This window comes from Eubalaena glacialis, chromosome 8 (genome assembly GCF_028564815.1).
Source record: "Eubalaena glacialis isolate mEubGla1 chromosome 8, mEubGla1.1.hap2.+ XY, whole genome shotgun sequence".
Taxonomy (NCBI): Eukaryota; Metazoa; Chordata; class Mammalia; order Artiodactyla; family Balaenidae; genus Eubalaena; species Eubalaena glacialis.
The window spans coordinates 104,876,762-104,900,551 of record NC_083723.1 but is presented as its reverse complement, the minus strand read 5'-3'; positions in this window follow the sequence as shown (position 1 = coordinate 104,900,551).

The window sequence follows — 23,790 nt, the reverse complement described above, 5'->3', positions numbered from 1 at the left end:
GGCACAGGATAGACTGCCCTTCCTGTCCCCTGTGGTTGGGGACTGAGCCCCTGAGACCAGCCCTGGCTGGTGGGTGAAGTGCTCCACCAACCTGGATTCCTGATGACCGCCACGTCGAATGGTCCCTGCCAAAACCATGATGGAGGTGTAAAGTGAGCAGGAAATAAACCTGTGTTGTTTTCAGACACTAAGATTTGGGAAATTTTTTTTTTTGGTGTGTGCCATAACCTAGGCAATCCAGCCCATTCACTGTACTTTTCACACACACGCCCCCAGCAGTTTACTGTGTTCATTAGCCTAGGTTGTTTCCTGTTACTTAGAAAAAGAAGTGAGTTGGTTGGGGCTTCCCTGGTAGCACAGTGGTTAAGAATCCGCCCGCCAATGCGGGGGACATGGGTTCGAGCCCTGGTCCGGGAAGATCCCACATGCCGCGGAGCAACTAAGCCTGTGTGCCACAGCTACTGAGCCTGCGCTCTAGAGCCTGCGAGACACAACAAGTGAGCCCGTGCGCCTAGAGCCCGTGCTCCACAACAAGAGAGGCCACCGCAATGAGAAGCCCACGCACCACAACAAAGAGTAGGCCCCGCTCGCCGCAACTAAAGAAAGCCCGCGCACAGCAACCTCGAAGACCCAAGGGAGCCAAAAAAAAAAAAAAAAAGTGAGTTGGAACTTTTTATATTTGTACCACTCACCAAAGTTGGATGTTTACAAGATGAATATATTCTATGGATTGGGTCTCTTGATAGTAGAACAAGGAGCCTCTTTACCTGCTGAGAAGGGGACACATTTCTTCCCTAAACTGGTTAAGTGCCAGCTGTCTCCTTGGTTTCTTGCAGAATGACCTAAGGATAACATTTTTGGAAAACAAACTCAGTGGTTAATAACAACAATGGATCCAAGAGGAGAATAAAATACTGGGGAGGAGTTGATGGGAATTATCTCAATCCCTGAGACGGAAATCACTCTGCTTGGGAAATGGACACACAGCTCCTGGGCCAAGAAAGGCCACTAATTCATTCATTCATTCATTTGCAAACAATCATTGAGCATCTAATATGTGCTCTGCCCAGATGGAGCCTGTGTCCTGGTGGGGGTGACCGACAAAAGTGCAATGAAGGAAAAAAACACGCAATGAAGGAAAAAGCACACAATGAAATGGAGTAATGGGGCGACGGAGCGGACAAGAAAGGCCTCTTGGAAGAGATGACACTTAAGGAGAGACCTGGAGAAAAGGAGTCAGTCATGCAAAGAGCAGAAGAGGATTACAGACAGAAACAGCGGTTCAGAGGCTTGAGAGGGAAAGAGCTTAGCATATACAGTAAATGGGCGGTGGTGGTTTTGGTGGGGGGGACCCAAAGCCAGCGTGACCGGAGTGTGACGATGGTGGACCCGAGGGAAAGAAGAGCAGTGAGGAGTCAAAGAGGTGGGCAGGGGCCTCTGGGACTTCAGGTTTCACTCTGAGAGGCAGGGGAAGCCCATGGAGGAGGTTGGGAGGGGGGTGATGTCAGCACACTTTTTCAGTGAAGGTTTTAGGCTGTATAGGCTGTATGATCTCTGGTACAACGATTCACTCTGTGAGAGCAGCCACAGTCAAAACATAAAGGAATGAGCATGGCTGTATTCCAATAAAACTTTACTTACGGGCAATAAAACCTGAATTTCATATTTTCACGTGTCACAAAGTATTATTCTTTGGGTTTTTTCTGACCATTTAATAATGCAAAAATCATTTTTAGCTCACGAACCGGATTTGGCCTGTGGGCTGTCATTGGCCAGCTCTTGATTTATATCACTCGGGCTGGACCGCTATTGAAGCAGAAAAACTGTTTTGGAGGCTTTTGCAATATAATCCATCAGGAGGTGAAGAAGGATGGACTTGGGTGGTTGCGGTGGAGGTGATGAGGATTCTGGGGTGAGATGTGTGCTGGGGCTTGGGGCCCAGGATGTGCTGACGAGCAGGATGCAGGAGTGAGAGAGGAGAGCAGTCATGGTTGACTGGGTAGTGGCACCATTCACTGAGGGGACCACGGGGAAGGAGCAGATCTGGGGGAAGCAGCAGTTCCAACTGGGCCACTTTGAGTCTGAGTCTTCTTCTTTTTTTTTTGGCCACGTGGCTTGTGGGATCTTAGTTCCCTGACCAGGGATCGAACCCGTGCCTTTGGCAGTGACAGCGCCGAGCCCTAACCACTGGACCGCCAGGGAATTCATGATTTTGAGCCTTAATGGACTCAACCAGATGTGATTTGGAGCCCAGGGAGCAGGTACCTCCACACCTGGATTTTTCCAGAGCCTGTTGCTTACAAGCTCTGTGACCTGGGGCAATTCACTTCTATCCAATTTTTTTTCTTCTCTCAAATATGGAGGTAATATTTCCTGCCCATCCCTGTCTGGATGGTGGTGAGGATCAGCTGTGATTTCACTTGACCCTGATTAGGAATCCCTACCTGATTCAGCACCTCAGCACTCCCTCCCCAAGCAAATCCAACTCTGAAGGAATCGATGGAAGAGTCTTTGGTTTTTTGTGGGGAAATGGAGGTGTTGAATCACTCACTGCACATCAGAACTTTCTGAAAATCCCCTTTAAACTTCTCTGTTCTTTCCATGAAGTCCCTCTCCCACTGCAGCCGCCTCAGTCTTCTAAGATGAAGGAAAACAGTTTCTTCTTGACACTCAACACTTCTAACACCAGATGTATGGGTTTTCCCCCACTATGACCAGTTCTCCAACTCTCTGGACACCAGCTGGGTGCTCTACAATTCAATTCCGACACTAACTACCTGGCGTTAACGCAGCTCCCACAGGTGAGCAAGACTGTCCCCACTTCAGACACCAACCACACGTAGTGGGGCCCCGGGTCACTCACACTTCTGTCCACCTTGGCTGCAAATACGGAGTCGTCATGCCCCTGCCTCAGGTTCGATACTTTGTTATGATGGCTCATAGAACTCAGGGAAACACTTATGTTCACTGGTTTGTTACAAACAATACAGATGAACAGCCAGATGAAGAGGTCCATAGCGTGAGATGTGGAAGGTTCCCAAGCAAAGGAGCTTCTGTCCCCGTGGGTTTGGCGTGCATCACCCTCCTAGCACGTGGATGTGCTCACCAAACTGGAAGCTCTCTGAACCCCATACTTCAGGGATTTTTATGAAGGTTTCATCCCCGCGGCATGATCCATTATTAACTCAGTCTCCAGCCCCCTCCCCTCCCCGGAGGATGGGAGGTGGGGCTGAAAGATCTAAGCTTCTAATTCTCCCTTGTTTTTTCTTACGACCAGCCCCCATCCAAGAACCCACCAAGAGTTGCCTCATTACAACGAAAAACCTTCCTATCACCCACGAAATTCTCAGGGGTTTAGGAAATCTGCCCCAGGAAATGGGGCAGAGATCAAATATGCATTTCTTATTTTGCCACACAGGGTCTTACCTCTTTTTTTCCTGAACCCGCCCTCTCCTTAGTCTCTGTCATTTCACACTCCCAGACTGAAGCACCCTGAGTGGCCTTGAGGGAGGAGGGGATCCTCGGGGTGTTAGAACTACTCTGTATCTTGACTGTGGGAGGGGATACACAAACCTGCACATGTGATGAGGTTGTGTAGAAATAACCACACACACACACACACGTGAAATGGGGGAAATCACAATAAGATCGGTAGATTGTACCAACGTCACGTTCCTGTGCTATGAGGTAAAGGCCACGTGAGATCTCTCTGTATCACTTCTTACAAGTGCCTGTGAATCTACAGTTATCTCAAAATTAAAATTTTAATTTAAAAAATCCTAGGTTGTAGTCCCAATCAACAAGTTAGAAGCTAACTTTTCGCGCAAAAGCCCCTCATGGGGTTCATGAAACAATTTTCTCTACTTTTATGTATATCTGAAGTTTTTCATTAAGTAGAAGTTAACACACATATCCCCTCACTAGCCAAGCACAATCACCCTGTTTCAAATCTGAGGAAGTTTAATCTACCTCACCCTAGAAATAAGAAAATGCTTTTAAAAATATGCCCAGGTGAGAAGTTGTATTATTGTTAAAATAGTACATGTGTATTGAACACCAAACCCTGTGTTTAAAAGCTAGAGATGCAGGGGAGGGTGTACAGAGAACTCAGACGTCAGACAGGTGGGGAGAGAGAGGTGGTGCGGGCTGAAGTTCCCCAGTTGATTAAAATATGGGACCCCTGCCCCGTACCATCCCCCGTGACTAACAATCTATCCTAAGAGCATGAAATCAGGTGCTTTGGGCTTGGGGGACCCTCCCCCCACAGCCACTGTCTAAACCCAAGTCTTCATAAGTCAAAGAGTGATCATCACTCTTTTGATGATGAATGATCATCATTATTCAAAATTACTGTAATCCAATTACATAATTTATTTCCAAAATAGTGTTCTCAGACTCTGGTTCCACAGGACACTTACACGTATTCCTTGAACAAGAGCCTCGCAGTGCAGGAAGTTTAGGGAACTGTGAACAGTCCTCCTGTGTAAATTTCTCCCTGGAAAGTCACAAGGGGTAATAGAATCTAAAGGCTCAGATAAGGGGCTTCCCTGGTGGTGCAGTGGTTAAGAATCCACCTGCTAATGCAGGGGACATGGGTTCGAGCCCTGGTCCAGGAAGATCTCACATGCCACGGAGCAACTAAGCCCGTGCGCCACAACTACTGAGCCTGCGCTCTAGAGCCCGCAAGCCACAACTACTGAGCCTGCGTGCCACAGCTACTGAAGGCTGCGTGCCTAGAGCCCATGCTCTGCAGCAAGAGAAGCCACTGCAATGAGAAGCCTGCGCACCTCAACGAAGAGTAGCCCCCGCTCTCTGCAACTAGAGAAAGCCCGCGCACAGCAACGAAGACCCAACGCAGCTAAAAATAAATAAATAAATTTATTTTAAAAATAATAAAGGCTCAGACAAATCCCACAATAAACCTGCTTAACTTTAAGTCAGCAATTCCCCAATTTGTTAGCTACCTACTAATATCAATTGCTTATCCAGTGTTTGGAGGGGAAAGCATGTTTGCTATCATCTACAAGCACCTGCTTTGTGCCAGGCATGGCAAGGTCTCAGTTCCTTTTGCCGCAGGTATGAGAGTTCAGACCATTTCCCCTTTGCCTTCTGGTTCTTTGCTGCTCTGGAAGGCTAGGAGGCTTCAGCCTTCCCAGAGAGGGAACGACTCATGCTCTAGGTTAATGAGCCATCAAGTGTTTTTATGAAATAATTGAGGAGGGAGAAGGGGTTTCCTGAGAGGGCAGTTTCCTAAGAAGAGGAGGGCCCTTGCCTGAAAAGAGCTCAGTGGGCAGACTTGGCCAACGACCACTGCAAGGAGGATTATTTGAAACCCCAGCACCCGATGGAAGCCAAGTCATTGCCTGGGAGCGCCTCCCCTCCATTCGAACAGTATTGCCACCACCTACACGCAGGCAGCCAGTCACTGCCATTTCTGCCAGCGTTCAGCCTGGCCTAGTGACCGCCAGCAGAGGCAGTCCTTTGCCCAATCCACCTTTTGGCTTTCCATGTGTGGAAACACAGCCCCTGCCAACCCTCCAACCTTTCCATACTCCTCAAGCCCCAGAAAAGAGGGGTGGACTCCTGAGCTCTGAATGGGGTAGAAGTAGGGAGGGGTAGGTATTTGGAGGATCAAACCAGTTCAAGATCTGCAGAACTAGGTCAGTGATCACTAGCACCTCTGCAAGGTAAGTACTATTGCCCCCATTTTACAGATGAGAAAACTGAGGCTCAGGCAGCTTCATTGACATGTCTGAAATGTATATAACTACTTGAAGGCAGAGTAAGAAATTGAACTCAAGTGGGTCTTACTCAAAAGTTTGGGCTCTTGACAGCAGTCGACCCCATCCCCACCCTGCTGAGCTGCCAGCACCCACACTCACCCAAATACCCACGCCCACTGCCCCTGCATGGTCAAAGACCAGTCAGTATCTGCTCCATGTAGCGGTAAGCCTTCTCTAAAGCAGTTGTCACTGCTTCTCTACCTCCAAATCAGCAAATATGTCCTGGGACTCTATTATTATAATGCACTTTTCAGTCCACAGGACAGTTTACATGTAAGACTTTACTTGCTCTTCATAACCTCCCTGAATGGCAAACAGTTAAAGTTTTAAATTCAAATAATACCAAAAAAAATACAGGGATAAAGATGCCATTATCTATAGTCTCACCTCCAAGAAATAACCTCAGTATAATATTTTGGCATTTTTGCTTTTCTGCCTTATATTTTATGTTTATATATTTTTAAAGTATATAAGTAATATATAAATACAGTGTCCCTGGACTTCCCTGGTGGCACAGTGGTTAAGAATCCGCCTGCCAATGCAGGGGACATGGGTTTGAGCCCTGGTCCAGGAAGATCCCACATGCCGCGGAGCAACTAAGCCTGTGCACCACAACTACTGAGCCTGCACTCTAGAGCCCGGGAGCCACAACTACTGAAGCCCCGCATGCCTAGAGCCCGTGCTCCACAACAAGGGAAGCCACCGCAATGAGAAGCCCGTGCACCACAACGAAGAGTAGAGAAAAGCCTGCGCGCAGCAACGAAGACCCAACGCATCCAAAAAATAAAGAAATTTATTTTTAAAAAATTATTTTAAAAAACGTGATGTATCCTTATAGAGTACAGTGCAGCAGTTAGAGTAAATGAACAAGAGCTACATATAGCAATGAGGATGCCTCTAAAACCAGTGTCTACATCATTCAAGTTGCAGAAGGGTGCATGCTGTCTGATGCCTTTTGTGAAAATTTCAAAATATGCAAAACGATTCTCTATATTGTTCATGGTTATAGTTACTCCATAAATTTGTAGGAAAGTATAAAAACTCGGATGGGAAGCAAATACAATAAAATGTTAAAAATTGAAAAAGTGAGCATTTGATGAAGTGGGCACAGGGGTGTCTCATTTTTTGAAATTTTTGAAAAAAGCACTCTGCAGCTGTGTGTGGGATGGATTAGAAGGGAGCAAGACCCGTTGGTGGCTTTTGCAGTGGCAGGAGTGAGAGGTAGTGGGTGGCTGCATGAGGGGGTGTGGAGAGAGGATGGTTTTAGATTTGTCCTTGTGGATATGGGTTTGTGCTTGCTTTGTTTTGTCTTGCCCTGAACAACTATGTGGCTAAGTAAAAATTGAAAAGTCTTGACAATTTCAAGAGTTGTCAGTGAAGTGAGGAAATAGCACCCTGGCACAGTGCTGGCCTGGATGTAAATTGGTTCAGTGGCTTTATTGGCAATCCGGTGGTAGCTCCACTGCAGTCAAACCTATGTGCAGGGAGGCTTGTGCAAGGATATTCAGTGTGGCAACAATCCTGGTGTCCCACCAAAGAAGGATGTGGTAAAGATAATGGCTGGGAATACTGAGGTCTTTGCCAGACTGATGCTTAAAATCTTGAGAAGCTTTTTAATTAGAAAGCTTCTGCACAGCAAAGGAAACCATCAACACAATGAAAAGGTAACCTACAAAACAGGAGAAAAATATCTGCAAATCATAACTGATAAGGGGTTTATATCCAAAATATATAAAGAACTCATACAACTCAATAGCAAAAAAAAAATTTTTTTCAATTAAAAAATGGGCAGAGGAGGGACTTCCCTGGTGGCGCAGTGGATAAGAATCCACCTGTCGATGCAGGGGACACAGGTTCAATCCCTGGTCCAGGAAGATCCCACATGCCGCAGAGCAGCTAAGCCTGTGCGCCACAACTACTGAGCCTGTGCTCTAGAGCCCGCGAGCCACAACTACTGAGCCTGTGTGCCGCAACTACTGAGTCCATGTGCCATAACTACTGAAGCCCACGTGCCTAGAGCCCATGCTCCGCAACAAGAGAAGCCACCGCAATGAGAAGCCTGTGCACCACACGGAAGAGTAACCCCCGCTCTCCACAACTAGAGAAAGTCCGCGCGCAGCAAGGAAGACCCAAGGCAGCCAAAAATAAATAAATAAATTAATTTAATTTAAAAATAAGTAATAAATAAATAAATAAATACAGTGTCCCTTACCAAAAAAATTTAGGCATAATGAATAAAATTAATGTCTCACCTTACCTCTACCAATACCCTATCCTAATCCTCTCCCACCACTAGGAGAAATACTATTATGAATTTGGTGAGTTCCTTCTAATTGTTAAAAATGCATTTTATGTACATAACTGTGTCCACAGAAAATATATAACTTTGTTTTGCAGTTTTTATTTACATAAATCATCGTTATGCTGCACATTTCATTCAACATCTTGCTTTTTTCACTCAATATTATTGAGATCTACCATGTTGATACATGTTGATCTAACTTTTCTTTTTTTTTTTAACCATGGAAGGAGTTTTTATAATCTCAAAGTGAAGAAGGTCTTTTGAAGTACAAAACAAAACCTAGATGCCATAAAAGATTGGTAAATTCAACTATGTAGAAATAAAAAAATGTCTGTAAGGCAAAAGCCACCATAAGAAGAGTCAGATGACAAATGACTATACACATGTATTTGCATTTCAAATCATAGGAAAATGGATTATTTTTCTCTTTTTTTCCAGCTTTATTGAGGTATAATTGACAAATAAAATTGTAAGATATTTAAAGTGCACATCATGATGGTTTGATATATGTATATATTGTGAAAGGATTCCGCCCGTCAAGTTAATGAACACATCCATCACCTGACATATTTATCCTTTGTCTTCGGTGAGAACATTTAAGTTCTACTCTCTCAGAAAATTTCAATTATACAATACAGTGTTATCAACTATATTCCCATGTTATACATTACATCCTCAGACCTTATTCATCTTATAGCTGAAAGTTTGTACCCTTTTACCAATCTCTCCCTATTTCCCCCACCCACCAGCCCCTGGCAACCACTTTTTCTACTCTTTGTTTCTATGAGTTTGACTTTTTTTTGGTTTTTTTTAGATTCCACATATAAGTGATACCATGCAGTACTTGTCTTTCTCTGTCTGACTTATTTCACTTAGCATAATGCCCTCAAGGTCCATCCATGTTGTCCCAAATGGCTGGATAATACTCCAGTATATACTTAGACATTTAGGCTGTTTCCGTGTCTTGGCTGTTGTGAACATGGGAGTGCAGATATCTCTTTGACATCCTGTTTTTATTTCCTTTGGACATATACCCGGAAGTGGGTTTGCTGCATCATATGGTTGTCCTTTTTTTAATTTTTGAGGAAGCTCTGTACTGTTTTCCATAGTAGCTGCATCAATTTACATTCTCATCGACAGGGCACAAGGCATCCCTTTTCTCCATATCCTGCCAACATTTCTCTTGTCTTTTGATGTCAGCCATTCTAACAGGTGTGAGATGATATCTCATTGTGGTTTTGATTTGCATTTCCCTGATAACTGGTGATGTTGAGTACCTTTTCATGTACCTGTTGGCCATTTGTATGTCTTCTTTGGAAAAAATGTATATTCAGTTCCTCTGCTCCCCTTTTTTTTTCTTTTTTGGCTGTGTTGGGTCTTCGTTGCTGTGCACGGGCTTTATCTAGTTGTGGCGAGCGGAGGCTACTCTTCGTCGCGGTGAGCGGGCTTCTCCTTTCAGTTGTTTCTTTGTTGTGGAGCACGGATTCTAGGCACATGGGCTTCAGTACTTGCAGCACGCAGGCTCAGTAGTTGTGGCTCGCGGGCTCTAGAGCGCAGGCTCAGTAGTTGTGGCGCACAGGCTTAGCTGCTCTGCGGCATGTGGGATCTTCCTGGACCAGGGATTGAACCTGTGTCCCCTGCATCGACAGGTGGATTCTTATCCACTGCGCCACCAGGGAAGTCCCTCCTCTGCCCATTTTTTAATTGAAAAAAATTTTTTTTTTGCTATTGAGTTGTATGAGTTCTTTATATATTTTGGATATAAACCCCTTATCAGTTATGATTTGCAGATATTTTTCTCCTGTTTTGTAGGTTACCTTTTCATTGTGTTGATGGTTTCCTTTGCTGTGCAGAAGCTTTCTAATTAAAAAGCTTCTCAAGATTTTAAGCATCAGTCTGGCAAAGACCTCAGTATTCCCAGCCATTATCTTTACCACATCCTTCTTTGGTGGGACACCAGGATTGTTGCCACACTGAATATCCTTGCACAAGCCTCCCTGCACATAGGTTTGACTGCAGTGGAGCTACCACCGGATTGCCAATAAAGCCACTGAACCAATTTACATCCAGGCCAGCACTGTGCCAGGGTGCTATTTCCTCACTTCACTGACAACTCTTGAAATTGTCAAGACTTTTCAATTTTTACTTAGCCACATAGTTGTTCAGGGCAAGACAAAACAAAGCAAGCACAAACCCATATCCACAAGGACAAATCTAAAACCATCCTCTCTCCACACCCCCTCATGCAGCCACCCACTACCTCTCACTCCTGCCACTGCAAAAGCCACCAACGGGTCTTGCTCCCTTCTAATCCATCCCACACACAGCTGCAGAGTGCTTTTTTCAAAAATTTCAAAAAATGAGACACCCCTGTGCCCACTTCATCAAATGCTCACTTTTTCAATTTTTAACATTTTATTGTATTTGCTTCCCATCCGAGTTTTTATACTTTCCTACAAATTTATGGAGTAACTATAACCATGAACAATATAGAGAATCGTTTTGCATATTTTGAAATTTTCACAAAAGGCATCAGACAGCATGCACCCTTCTGCAACTTGAATGATGTAGACACTGGTTTTAGAGGCATCCTCATTGCTATATGTAGCTCTTGTTCATTTACTCTAACTGCTGCACTGTACTCTATAAGGATACATCACGTTTTTTAAAATAATTTTTTAAAAATAAATTTCTTTATTTTTTGGATGCGTTGGGTCTTCGTTGCTGCGCGCAGGCTTTTCTCTACTCTTCGTTGTGGTGCACGGGCTTCTCATTGCGGTGGCTTCCCTTGTTGTGGAGCACGGGCTCTAGGCATGCGGGGCTTCAGTAGTTGTGGCTCCCGGGCTCTAGAGTGCAGGCTCAGTAGTTGTGGTGCACAGGCTTAGTTGCTCCGCGGCATGTGGGATCTTCCTGGACCAGGGCTCGAACCCGTGTCCCCTGAATTGTCAGGTGGATTCTTAGCCACTGCACCATCAGGGAAGTCCCAGGACACATCACGATTTATCCATTCTCCTGTGATTCTGGTTTTTCATTATTACAAACAATGCTGGGGTGAGAGTTCCTGTTTACAGTCTCCTTATGCATATGCATAATGATTTCCCTAGGGAATGTGCCTGTGAGTAGAATTGTTGGCTGTAAGGATACACCCCTAAGCTCTGCTAGATTTTGCCAATTGCTTTTGAAAGAGATTATACCAGTTTACACACTTAAAACTGTAAACATGTATTAATACTAAACGTTTAATAACTGACAATGTCGTGATTTGCAATTAATGTGCAAATTCCTGATTAATTTTGACATCAAGCAGTTTTTCAGATTGGCATAGTGACCACTTGGGCTTCCACTTCTGTGAAATGCCTGTTTGCATCATTTGCCGTTTTTAAACTATGTCTTTTAAAAAAATGATTTGTAGGACTTTTTAATATATTCTAGATGCTAACTCATTGTTGGTTATTTGCATTGCAAAAACATCTGTGTCTTGTCTTTAATTGTGTTCATAGTATCTTTTGTTGTACAAAAGTTCTAAATTTTAATGAGGTCAAATTTATCAATCATTTTTTGTAAATGGGAGGTTTTGTGCCTTGTTTAAGAAATTCTCCTAAAAAACAACAAAAAAAAAATGAAAGCCTTCCCCTCCTAACTGGAGATCACGAAGATACTCTACTATATTTTCTTCTAAGTATTATGAAGTTTTGCTTTTCACATTAAAGTGCACATAGAATTTTTGTACGGTATCTATGAAGATTGATTATCCCATAAAGATAATAATTTGTCCCAGCATCATTTATTAAATAGTCCTTCTTTCCCCACTAATGTAACAACCTCTCTCATTTATCAAGTTTCCAAATATGAGCGGGTTTATTTTCTGGACTCTAGCCTATTCTAAGCCATGGAGTTACTTTTCTGTCTCTGTGCTAATACCTCACTGTCTCACTATATAACTTTATAGTAATCTTCATATCTACTATGGAAAGTCCCCTCCACCCCTTGCCCCTTGTTATGCCTCTTCACAATTGTCTTAGCTCTTCTTCTTCTTCTTCTGTTTTTTTGTGTGGTTTTTTTTTTTTGATCTTCCACAATAATATTTGAATAAGCTTGTCAAGTTCCACAAAAAAAAAAATTCACAGGAATTTTCATTTGTACTGCATTGGATTTATAGATTAAGTTCAGAAGAGATGACACCTTTATGATATTATCTTCCAACCCATGAATATTTTCCATGAACATTTAAAATCTCCATTTGTTCAGATCTTCTTTTATGTCCTTCAATAATATTTTGTCATTTTTCTCTGTAAAGGTCTTACGTATCTTTTGTTAGATTTAGTCCTAAGTATCTCAAAGTTTATTGCATTGTGAATTACTTCTTTATTGTATTTTCTAATTAGTTATTACCTATGTATGGAAATAGTATGGATTTTTCTATGGTGACCTCTTTCAGCAATTTTCTGAGTTCCCTTATTAGTTCCATTTGTTTTTCTGGATATTTTCACGGTAAAGAATTCCTGGGACTTCTATTTCTAGAAGAGGCAGCCTAGATACTGTGACAAGACTCGTGGCCACAATCATGATTATCTTTCTCAAAACAGTTCTTATTGCACAGCTGGGATTGCAGCAAGTAAGGGAAACCTCTAGGGGACCAAGTGAGCTGAAACCAAAGTGTGAAATTATAAGCATACAGGAATGATGGGATTGCCTTGAGTGCCAATGTCCATGCATAAGTGCAACAAGATAAACTTTGCAAGACTGAACTTTCATCCAGCAGCAAGGAGGAGCTGAACCCAAGACACTTGCAATAAGCTCGAACACTGATAGAGGGCTAAAGTGGCTACAGTCCTGGGTTGGTACATCCCTTGGCATCCAGAAAAAACAAATGCAAATCTTCTCTAGAGAAAGTCATCTTCAATTGAGGCCCAAAGATTTCCACAGATTAATATCCTTCAATGTGAACTCACAGTAAAAGATCTCCAAAGACACAAGGAAGAACTCCCATTAGTGAGAGTCAAGAGAAAAACCAACAATAGAGTTAGGTCCTTAAGGATATTGGATATTGGAATCTTTAGATAAAGTAACTGTAGCAAGTGTATAAAGATATGAGAGACTGAGTCATGAAAATAGGCTAGCAATGAAAGACTATCAAAACTGACTGTGAAGAGTTGCAATTACTGATAAACATATAGTACCTTTAGAAATGAAAAATAAGATTTTAAAATTAAAAAGTCAGAGTGGGGTAAATAGCAGATTAGACCCAATTGAAGACTTAGTTGAAGAGAGAATTAGTGAACTGGAAGAGAAATACAAAGATAATACCAATAATTCAGCACAGACTAGGACATAGAAACTATGAAAAAGATTAAGAGATATGAAATAATCTGGTATATGTCTGACGAGAGTCCAAGAGGAGATAATAGAGAGAATAGAGGAGAACTGAAGAGATAATGGCTGAGAATTTTCTAAAATTGGTGAAAGACATCAATCTTTATGTTTCCTGAGCAAGATGCATTAAAAAGAAAAATCCACCCCTAATGTGTTGGATGGAGCATCCATGCACTCTTCAACACTTCACCCTTCAAAAGGTGAAGACTAATTCCCCTTCCCTTGAATGTGGGCTTACTTTTTGACTTCCATACCTCTTAGTTTTGTTTTCTATTTTATCTCTCTGCCTTAACACAGAGGAAAGGCCATGTGAGGACACAGCAAGAAAACGGTTGTCTGAAAGCTGAGGAGAGAGGTCTCAGCAGAACCCAACCATGCTGGCACTTTGATCTTGGACTATCAGCTTCCAGAACTGTCAGAAAATAAATTTCTGTTGTTTCACACACTTAGTCTATGGTATTTTGTTACAGCAGCCTGAGCAGACTAACACAATAAGGATTGTATTTCTTTTCTTTTAATAATTACCTTTATATTTTTAATATGCATTTTAATTATAAATTATTCTAGCAATGTCAAAAATTTAGTATTTCTACTCTTCTAAACATGAGCCCATTAGCTTATTTTAACCACCACTGAACACCACACCTCCTTATGACTTTATTGTCTTTTTAAAATTTGTTTCACCCTTTTTAAGTCACAAAAACTATCTTTTTAAAGTTTAATAACTTTACTAACACGTTTTATCAATGTCTGGGCTCACCATTGTTTATTGCATTGCACATCTTCCTTCTGGGTTCATTTCTTTTCTCGCTGAATTACTTTTTCTTGTGGTGAACATCTGTGGGAGGAAAATTCTTTTTGTATTTGTGTGTCTGAAAATGTCTTTATTTTACCTTTGCTCCTGCACGATAATGTAGCTGCATGTAAACTCAGGGGGTTAAAGATATTACTCCATTGTCTTCTGGCAGATATTGCTGTTGATGGTAAGTCAGCTAACAGTCTAATGGACATGCCTTCAGTTGTATTTTATCTTTTCTTTATAATAGCTGCTGTAGTCTGAATGTTGAAAATCATATGTTGAAATTCTAACCCCCAAAGGTGATGGTATTTGGAGGTTGGGCCTTTAAGAGGTACTTAAGTCATGAGGGTGGAGCCCTCATGAATGGGATTAGGGACTTATAAAAGACACTTCAGAGAGAGCTCTTGCCCCTTCCACCATGTGAGTATATGACGAGGTCTGTGACCCAGAAAAGGGCCCTCACCTAACCCTTCTGGCACCCTGATCTCAGACTTCCAAATGGGCCCAGAACTGTGAGAAATAAATCTCTGTTCAGTCTGTGGTATTGTGTTCTAGCAGCCCCAAAGGACTAAGACAATAGCTTTTATGATTGTCTTGTTATTGTTCCTGTTCTAAGTTTCAGTACAGTGTGTCTAGGTGTAGATGCATTTTTTTAACCTTGTTTGGCACCTTGAGTGCACTTATGATCAAAGGATTCATGTCCTCTTCAATCTAGGAAATTCTCAGCTTTATCTCTCCAGATATTACTTCTCCCCCCTTGTCTTCTGAGACTCCTATTTTCATACGTTGGAGCCTTTTCCTATCATGCATGTGTCTTAATTAGCCCTTATTTAAATCTCTTCATTCTCTGCTGCATTCTACGCTAATTCTTTTGTACTATCTTCAAATTCACTAATATACCCTTTGTTTCAGTTGTGGAATCTATCCTATGACATTTTTTAATGGCTAATTTTTCTCATTTCCAAGATGTCTACTTCTTGGTTCACTTTTCCCTATTAGAATGTCTTGTCTTTTTAAAAATTTTTATTTAATAGAAGTTATTCTTTCAGTCATCTCCTGAGTCCCTTCAACATATTTATTTTAAAAATTTGTCAAACTATTCTATAAATGAATGCAATCTTCAGTGACTTTGTCTTGTTTCATTGATTTTGTTGTCTTTCTTAGCATTAGAATTCCTCATATGTTTCATAATTTTCAGTAGAAGGTTTCATTGGTTTGGGTTTTTTTTCCCCTCTCCCTCTTTGGCATTTTTTGTTGTTAGAGTCTCTACCTGGCATGCCTGGAAGCCCCAGCTCAGAACTAAATCTTCGAATAAATCATTGCCCCTGCCTTTTGGGGAATGTTAATGGGAAAGAATGGACAATAAATAAATCTATAACATGTCAGGTGGTAATAAGCGCTATGGAAAAAACAAAGCAGGATAGGGGACAAGAATCACAGAGATGGGGGTTCATTGGAGCAGAGACCATCAGGCTTCCAGGAAGCAGGCTGAAGCCAGACTGCAAGAGCGCTGGAGAGCACCATTCATTCCGGGCCGGGCTCAGCTCTCCGCCCCACGCCATCATGCAGCCCTCTCCCACTGTTGCTAAACCTCTGTCAACACCTGTGTTCAGACTGCAGTCGGGAGCCATGCACTTCAGAGTGTGCAAGGAGCAGAGAACGGGGTCACGCACTTCAGAGTGTGCAGGGAGCAGAGGACCGGGGGCCTCCACTGGATTCTTCACTCTAAAGTGGAGGAAGGGGTCAGTGGCGGAGCCTGGGTGACGTGAGGCGGGTGACAAGGGAGCAGCCCTCCTGGGTGTGGGTCCCCTGCTGGGACCATCTCATGCAGAGACTGGGAGCTGCTAGCAAGGATGGGTCACGAGAGCCTGTGGAGATGAGGAACTGCTGGGCTGTAGGCTGTGCAGCTGGCTTAGGGAAGAGAGAGGGCAGAAGCAGGGGGTCATTCTAGGACCTCAGCAGGGACCCAGAGAACCTCTGGGGGAGGGGGTGGGCAGGAGCTGTGAGAGGTCCTGCCCGGGTCAGCTTGGTCCCAGGTAGGACATACTGTCTGCAGTAAGCATGTACTGAGCCTGGCGCTGGGTGCAGGGCACTGCTCCAGATGAGTAAAACAGCCACTGCCCTTGAAGGGCTTACATCCACTGACAATGACACAGTGGATGGAGACCTGTCTCCACCACAAAGAAAAGGTACCACAGCATTCCCAGCTGAGGTTAGTCAAGATATGCCAGTTCCTGTTCTAAAGTCTTAGAGTGTCTCATGGCTACTCTTTGGTAGGTAGGTCCCATTTCTTGGTGTAACTGGGAAGAAAAAGAGGATTTACTAACTTGCTCCAAATCACCCAGCTGTTAACAGGGATTTGAACTTGGGTCTGTAGAATTGCCCATCCCCCATTGTCAACACAACAGAAGAGGGGCCCTAACCCAGACTGGGCGTCAGGGGGAGCTGGTTAAGGACTCTCCTGGAGAAGTGATGCCCAAGCCCCATAGAGGGCTGAGCAGCCAGAAAAGGCCCACGTCTGAGCAAAGGGGTGTGTGGGGGGGTGTCCCGGGGGAAGAGAGTCCCTGGGAAGGCTGGAAGAAAGATGCCCTACCCTGGCGCTAGCTCACCTTGCCTCTGGCCCTTGGGTGCTGTCCTTAACCTGAAACCGGGAAACCGACCAGGGCAAGGAAATTCCCCGGGGCCTGGGGCCAACCTAGCTGAGCCTTTGAGCAGAAAGAGGTAACACAGGGCCGGTAGGACAGCTGCTCCCCGCGCTCCCCGCCCCCGGCCATCACATCCCACCCCACCTCTTCAGTCATTTCTTCCCCAAATAGACCGCATAAGGCCGTCTGGGCTTGCATCGCCCTCTTCCAGCAGGCTTCTTTTAATACGTAAAAAGAATTATCCCCGTCTGGGGATGGAATAAGTAAGATAGAACAAGTTAAAGCTCGAAATTCTCAGTGTAGTTCGGTTTATGACTCAATCAACAAAAACTTGTTAAGGACCTGCTGCGCTTCCGAGGTAAAGCCCATCCTCCCGAGGTGCGTGGTTTGCAGGGCACCCACCAGGCCGGGGAACCCGGTCGCCTCTGCGGTCCTCCCGCCGCCTTGCGTGCCTGCCGCGCCGCAGACTCTGAGCTCGCGCGCCCCCTCGTGGAGCCTTGAGACACTGCGCGGCGCCGCCCCGACCCCAACGACCTGGGACCGGCGGCGGCTCACCCGGGGCAGAAGTGAGGCTCCCTCCAAGCCAGGAGAGCGCTGGGGGCGACGGCCTGGCCAAATCCTCCGGCCCCCTTGGGTCCCCAAGGTTCCTTCCCACGCTGCAGACGCCTCGTCCCCGCAGCCCACCCGGGAAGGGGGTGGCAAACCCCATAGCTGCTGTGAATGGACTTCTTCCTCCTTCAAACCCAGCCTCCAGCTCACCCTCCTGGGCTCCAGGCGGGAGGTGGAACGAGGGGACCCACGGTCCACGGCCCACCCAGACCCCCCCACCCCCATTCCAGAGTAAACATCTCACTGTCCGCTTTTGACTTGAGGTTCAGAAGGAGCTTGTGTCGCCTCTGAAGACAGGGGCTTTTCCAAACACGACCCCAAAATGAAGCTCCTGCTTTGAGGGTATCACTCCCTCGTCCGTATTCGCTCTCATCCGGCCTTTTAAGACTCACACTAAGGATAGTCAGGGATGCTAGTAAAGCTCTAGTTAGGAGGATGGTTGTTCAGGTAGTAAGGATCCCCTGGGTAGGCATTCCCCTCCCCACCCTGCCCCCGGTATCTGTTTGGGTCCACATTTACAGGAGGGCTGAGACACCTTCTAAAGCAAATCAACCTGACCTTGTCCGAGCTGAGGTGCTGAGGCTGGGACACACTGCCACGATCTGTGGGCTTTGGCAGAGGGGGCTGCTGGATGGGACCGCACTATAGGCAGAGACCACGGGGGTCTTGTACACAGGTCTCTCTAAGAGAGAAGGGAGTTTGGACCAGCCGCCCAGATCAGCCATGGGTGTCAGCACCAGGAGGGGCTGGGTGGCTGCTTGCCCTGGAACTTATCTTGCTTCATCCACCCCGGGAGTGTGAGTGCGCCCTGGAGAGAACTAGGGCTTTGGGGTGAGTTGTTCACTGACTCTGACTCCTCAGAACCCAAGCCACCTTGACCTGACTCAATGCACCCCTGAAGGAGCACTCTCCTCCCACCCAAAGAGCCTCCCTGAGTCTGTGACAGAGGCTCCCTAGCACCAGTTGCTGCAGCCCAGCCCAGGGGCAGCTTTGCGCAGAGGTCAGGCCAGCAGCCATAGAACCCTGGCGCCACCAGCAGGGACAGTGCAGACAGGGACAGTTGTCCGGCTGAAACAGAAATGGCAAAGGCAGTGGCTGGGGAGGGCTGCGGCAGGATTCAGAGCAAGGACAAGTGACGGCGAAGACTGATGCATAATCAGACCAGGACACCCCTTGGTGAGTCCAGAAATGCCTGTGGAAGGGATCTTTGCAAATAATAAAAATTCCTATGTGAACAGGTGGAAACATCCAATCTTGCACTGATGAGATTTATGAATAAATGATTATGTGAACACATTTCAGACTCACCTTAATGATGTCTGGGTCCTTGAAAGGCCATATTTTTCAGAAGCAGAAAAAAGTTTTAATTTTTAAGACTCCCTGACTAGTTAAATCTGGTCCAGGATTTAGTGGGACACTGAAAACCAGCAATGTTCAACAAGATGTTGAGAGAGTCCAATAAATAACATCTCTCTTCTCTGACTAGGTTCTAGAGCAATTGAAAAATAAGACAGGAACAAGGAGGTGGAGAAATAAAATGTCACCTTTCCTGATGACCAGGCCTAAATTGCAGGACTCGGTCTGAGAAGAAAAAGACTCACTAACTGAACCCCAAAGGGAGGCAGACTCACTTACTCATTCCCGGGCTGGGATGAGCTCACGCCCAGGAGGAAAAGTGAGTAAAGGGTGTTGAAAAGCTCAGCAGTTACACCAATGGAGCCTTCCTTACACACCCAGGAGCGTGGATGAGTGTTCCCTGTAGTAATAGGGATAGACTTCACACTGTTTTACATGTTGGTTGGTCCTTTTTTGGAATCCAGAATGTATTTTCTCCATATGAACTGTTTTACATATGACCTTGAAAAGTCTGTTGAACCTATAAAGGAATAGACTTTTAGTACCAACTTAAGCTCTGCCCCAGGTGAGAGAAGCATGCAGAGGGAAGAGATAGAGGTAGCCATCCCAGTGTCCTTATTCACCCCAAATGCCCACCTGGGACACTCTGTTTTCCAACATGTTTCCCTTCCACTCCATCAATCTGACTCTTATTCCTCAGGGTGGGAAACTTTGACTAGGAGGTTAAACAATTTCACATTAAACTGTAATAACTGACAAACCCTTTTCCTTTTACAGTTAAAAAAATTTTAAGCAGACCAAATCTTATTAACTCAAACAAATTTCTAATACAATTAGTAGAATTTCAGAAAGAGTGTAAAAGTGAAGTGAAAATTCAAGCAGTTAGAAGAAGAGATCTTTGACAGCATATGGGAAAGGAAAGCAGATGCCGCCCAGAAGACCGAGTGTAAAAAGGATGAGAACAGGGAAGCCCTAAGTTGAATAATTAAAGACCTAAATAAATGGAAAAACATCTGTATTCATGGGTCAGAAGACTTAATATTGAATATTGTTAAGATGACAATACTCCTCAAGTGGTCTTCAGATTGAATAAAATCCATGTCAAAATCCCAATGGCCTTTTTTGCAGAAATGGGAAAGCTGATCCTAAAATTCATGTAGGATTGCAAGAGACCCCCAGAAACCAAAACAATCTTGAAAAAGAACAAAAAATGTTGGAAGATTCAGACTTCTGGTTTCAAAACTTACAACAAAGTTACAATAATCAAAACAAGGTGTTGCTGGCATAAGGATAGACATATAGACCAATGGAATAGAATTGAGAGTCCAGAAATAAACCCATACATCTATGGTCAATTGATTTTGACAAGGGTACCAAAGCCATTCAATAGGGAAATAATAGTCATCTCTTCAGCAGATGGCACTGGGAGAACTGAAAATCCACAAGCAAAAAAAAAAAAAAAAAAAAGAAAGAAAGAAATGTATCCTTACCTCACACTATATACAAAAATTAACCAAAAATGGAGCAAAGAACTAAAGGTAAAAGCTAAAACTGTAAAACTCTTAGAAGAAAATATGAAGGTAAATCTTCATGACTGGGCTTGGCAATAATTTCTTAGATATGACACCAAAAATACAAGCAATTAACAACAAAGATAGACAAATTGGACTTCATCAAAATTAAAACTTTTGTGCATCAAAGGACACAATCAAGGAAGCAAAAAGACTCTTAGAATGGAAGAAAATGTTTGCAAATCATTAATCTGAAAGAGGTCTAATATACAAAATATATTAAAGACTCTTACAACTCAACAACAGAAAGACAAAGAACCCAATTTTAAAATGGGCAGGGACTTCCCTGGTGGCACAGTGGTTAAGAATCTGCCTGCCAATGCAGGGGACACGGGTTTGAGCCCTGGTCCGGGAAGATCCCACATGCCATGGAGCAACTAAGCCCGTGCACCACAACTACTGAGCCCACGTGCCACAACTACTGAAGCCCGCAGGCCTAGATCCTGTGCTTCACAACAAGAGAAGCCACAGCAATGAGAAGCCCGCGCACTGGAAAGAAGAGTAGCCCCCGCTCACCGTGACTAGAGAAAGCCCACGCACAGCAATGAAGACCCGATGCAGCCAAAAATAAATAAAATTTAAAAAATAAATAAATAAAATGGGCAAAGGAGTTGAATAGACATTTCTGAAAAGAAGATATACAAATGGCCAACAAGTACATAAAATGAAGCTCATCATCATTAGTCATTAGGGAAATACAATCAAAACCACAATGAGAAACCACTTCACATCCACTAGGATGCCAATAATAAAAAAAAAAAAAAAGAAAGAAAGAAAGAAAGAAAAAGGAAAATAACAAGTGTTGATGAGGATTTGGAGAACCGTTATACATTGCTGGTGGGAATGTAAAATGGTTACAGTCACTGTGGAAAACAACTTGGTGGTTGCTCAAATAGTTAAACATAGGATTACTGTATGACTCAGTGATTCTACTCCTAGGTATATACTTAAGAAAATTAAAAACATGTGTCCACATGAAAACTTGTATGTGAATGTTCATAGCAGCATTATTTATAATATCCCAAAGTAGAAACAACCAAAATGTCCCTCATTTGATGAATGGGTAAACAAAATGTGGTATGTCCATACAATGGAATATTTTTCATCCATTAAATGGAATGAAGTACTGATACCCGCTACAACATGCATGAGCCTAAAGACATGCTAAGTGAAAGAAGCCAGACACAAAAGGCCACATGTTGTATGATTCCACTTATACGAAATAATTAGAAAAGGTAAATCCATAGAGACAGAAAGCACATTAGTGGCTACCAGGAGCTGAGGGGAAGGGGAAATGGGGAGTGAATGCTTCATGGTTTGGGGGTTTCCTTTCGGGGTAATAAAAATATTCTGGAACTAGATGGTGATGATGGTTGCACAATATTGTGAATGTACTAACTGTCACTGAAATGTGCACTAGCATGAGAGAGCATTAGAAAGCTGTAGGGCCAACAGTTGGGAAGTAGTGATTAACCCAAGAATTAATAAGCAATGGCAGAGGTGGCAGAGCACACTGGAAGGAAGGGAAGTCTCCATAGCAACCCAAATGGCAAAGACTCTGCAGTGAACTTTAAGCAACTCATAATCCGAGGAGCTGGATACAAGGAGATATCATCCCAGAATAGAATATAAGAGTACACAGAAAAAAATATCAGCAGAAAATGAGTGAGCCCAGAAGAACAATCCAGTCTGAACCAGAATAAGACAATTGTCTTAGTCAAACTTGTTCAAGGTCTTCAATTTTTTTTAGTAATGAGACTTGAACATTGACACCAGGCTTCCAGTTCAAGGCATCAGATACACACTTATTTCTGCCCCACCTAGATCCCATTAATATGATGAAATGCTGATGAAAGAAATCAAAGAAGACCTAAATACTTGGGGAGGGATATTGTGTTCAAAGATTGCAAGTCTCAACATAGTGAAGATGTCAGTTCTCCCCAAACTGCTCTTTTGCAGAAATAGACAAGCTTATTTTAAAGTTTATCTGGAAGCACACAAGCCCTAGAATAGCTAAAACAATCTTGAAAAAGAATAATAAATTGGGAGGAATCACCCTACCTGACATTAAGGTACTAAAGTAATCAATACTGTGTGTTATTGCCAAAGGGATAGACACGTAGATCAATGGAACAGAATAGAGAATCCAAAAATAGACCCAACACAAAGATACTGGACTGATTTTTTACAAAAGTGCAAAAACAATTCAATGAAGGAAAGATTGCCTTTTCAACAATTGGTGCTGCTGCATAGACCAAAAAATGAACTTTGAACTGTCTCACACCTCATACAAAAATTAACTCAAAACGGATCACAGACTGAATTGTAAAATGTAAAAATTATAAAAGGTTTAGAAAAAAAGTAGGAGAAAATCTTCAGGATTTAGGGCTCGGCAAAAAATTCTTAGGCTTGACGCCAAAAGCAGGCTCCATAAATGGAACAATTGACCAATTGGACTTCACTGAAATTAAAAACTGTTCCTGTGAGAAAGACCTTATTAAAAGGATGAACAGACAAGCTACAGATTGGGGGAAAATATTTGCAAACCATATTCCTGACCTGCAAAAGGGGGCTCCCTAATCCCTGGCATTCCTTCTCCATTTCCGTGTTCAATTCACTCTCCACTCTCCAGCTGAACAGTTCATATCTTCTCTTCTCTCCTCAAATTTCCAACACCTCCTCACCCTTTTTTTAAAAAATAATTTTCTGATAGCTTTTATTTATTTATTTTTTGCTCATTAAAGTTTTTTAATTTTATTGAAGTGTAGTTGATTTACAATATTGTGTTAATTTCTGCTATACAGCAAAGTTACTCAGTTATACATATATATATATTCTTTTTCATATTCTTTTCCATTATGGTTTATCACAGGATATTGAATATAGTTCCCTGTGCTATACAGTAGGACCTTGTTGTTTATCCATCCTATATGTAATAGTTTGCATCTGCTAACCCCAGACTCCAAACCCTTCCCTCCCCTACGCCCCTCCCCCTTGGCAACCACAAGTCTCACTCTTAACTGATGGATGCCCTTGCTTCTTATTTCACTGAGGAAGCGTAATCAACTGGAAGAGGATTTCCAGGTTCCCCAGCAGCAACTGCCCCCCTGCAGCCTGCCCTTCCGGTGGGCAGGACTTCCATTCCTATCAGAATATTCCAACCCCTTTGCCAACTCAGAGACTTTCGTCTGCAATTGTCACCTGTCTCCTCCATGGTACATCATATTTTTCTATTGGATCCCTCCTATTAGCATACAAATATGCCATAATAAAAGAGTCATTTTAAAAGAAAAAAATTACTCCCTTGACCTCGTATCCCACCTCCAGGCATGATCTCGTTTCTCTGATGTCT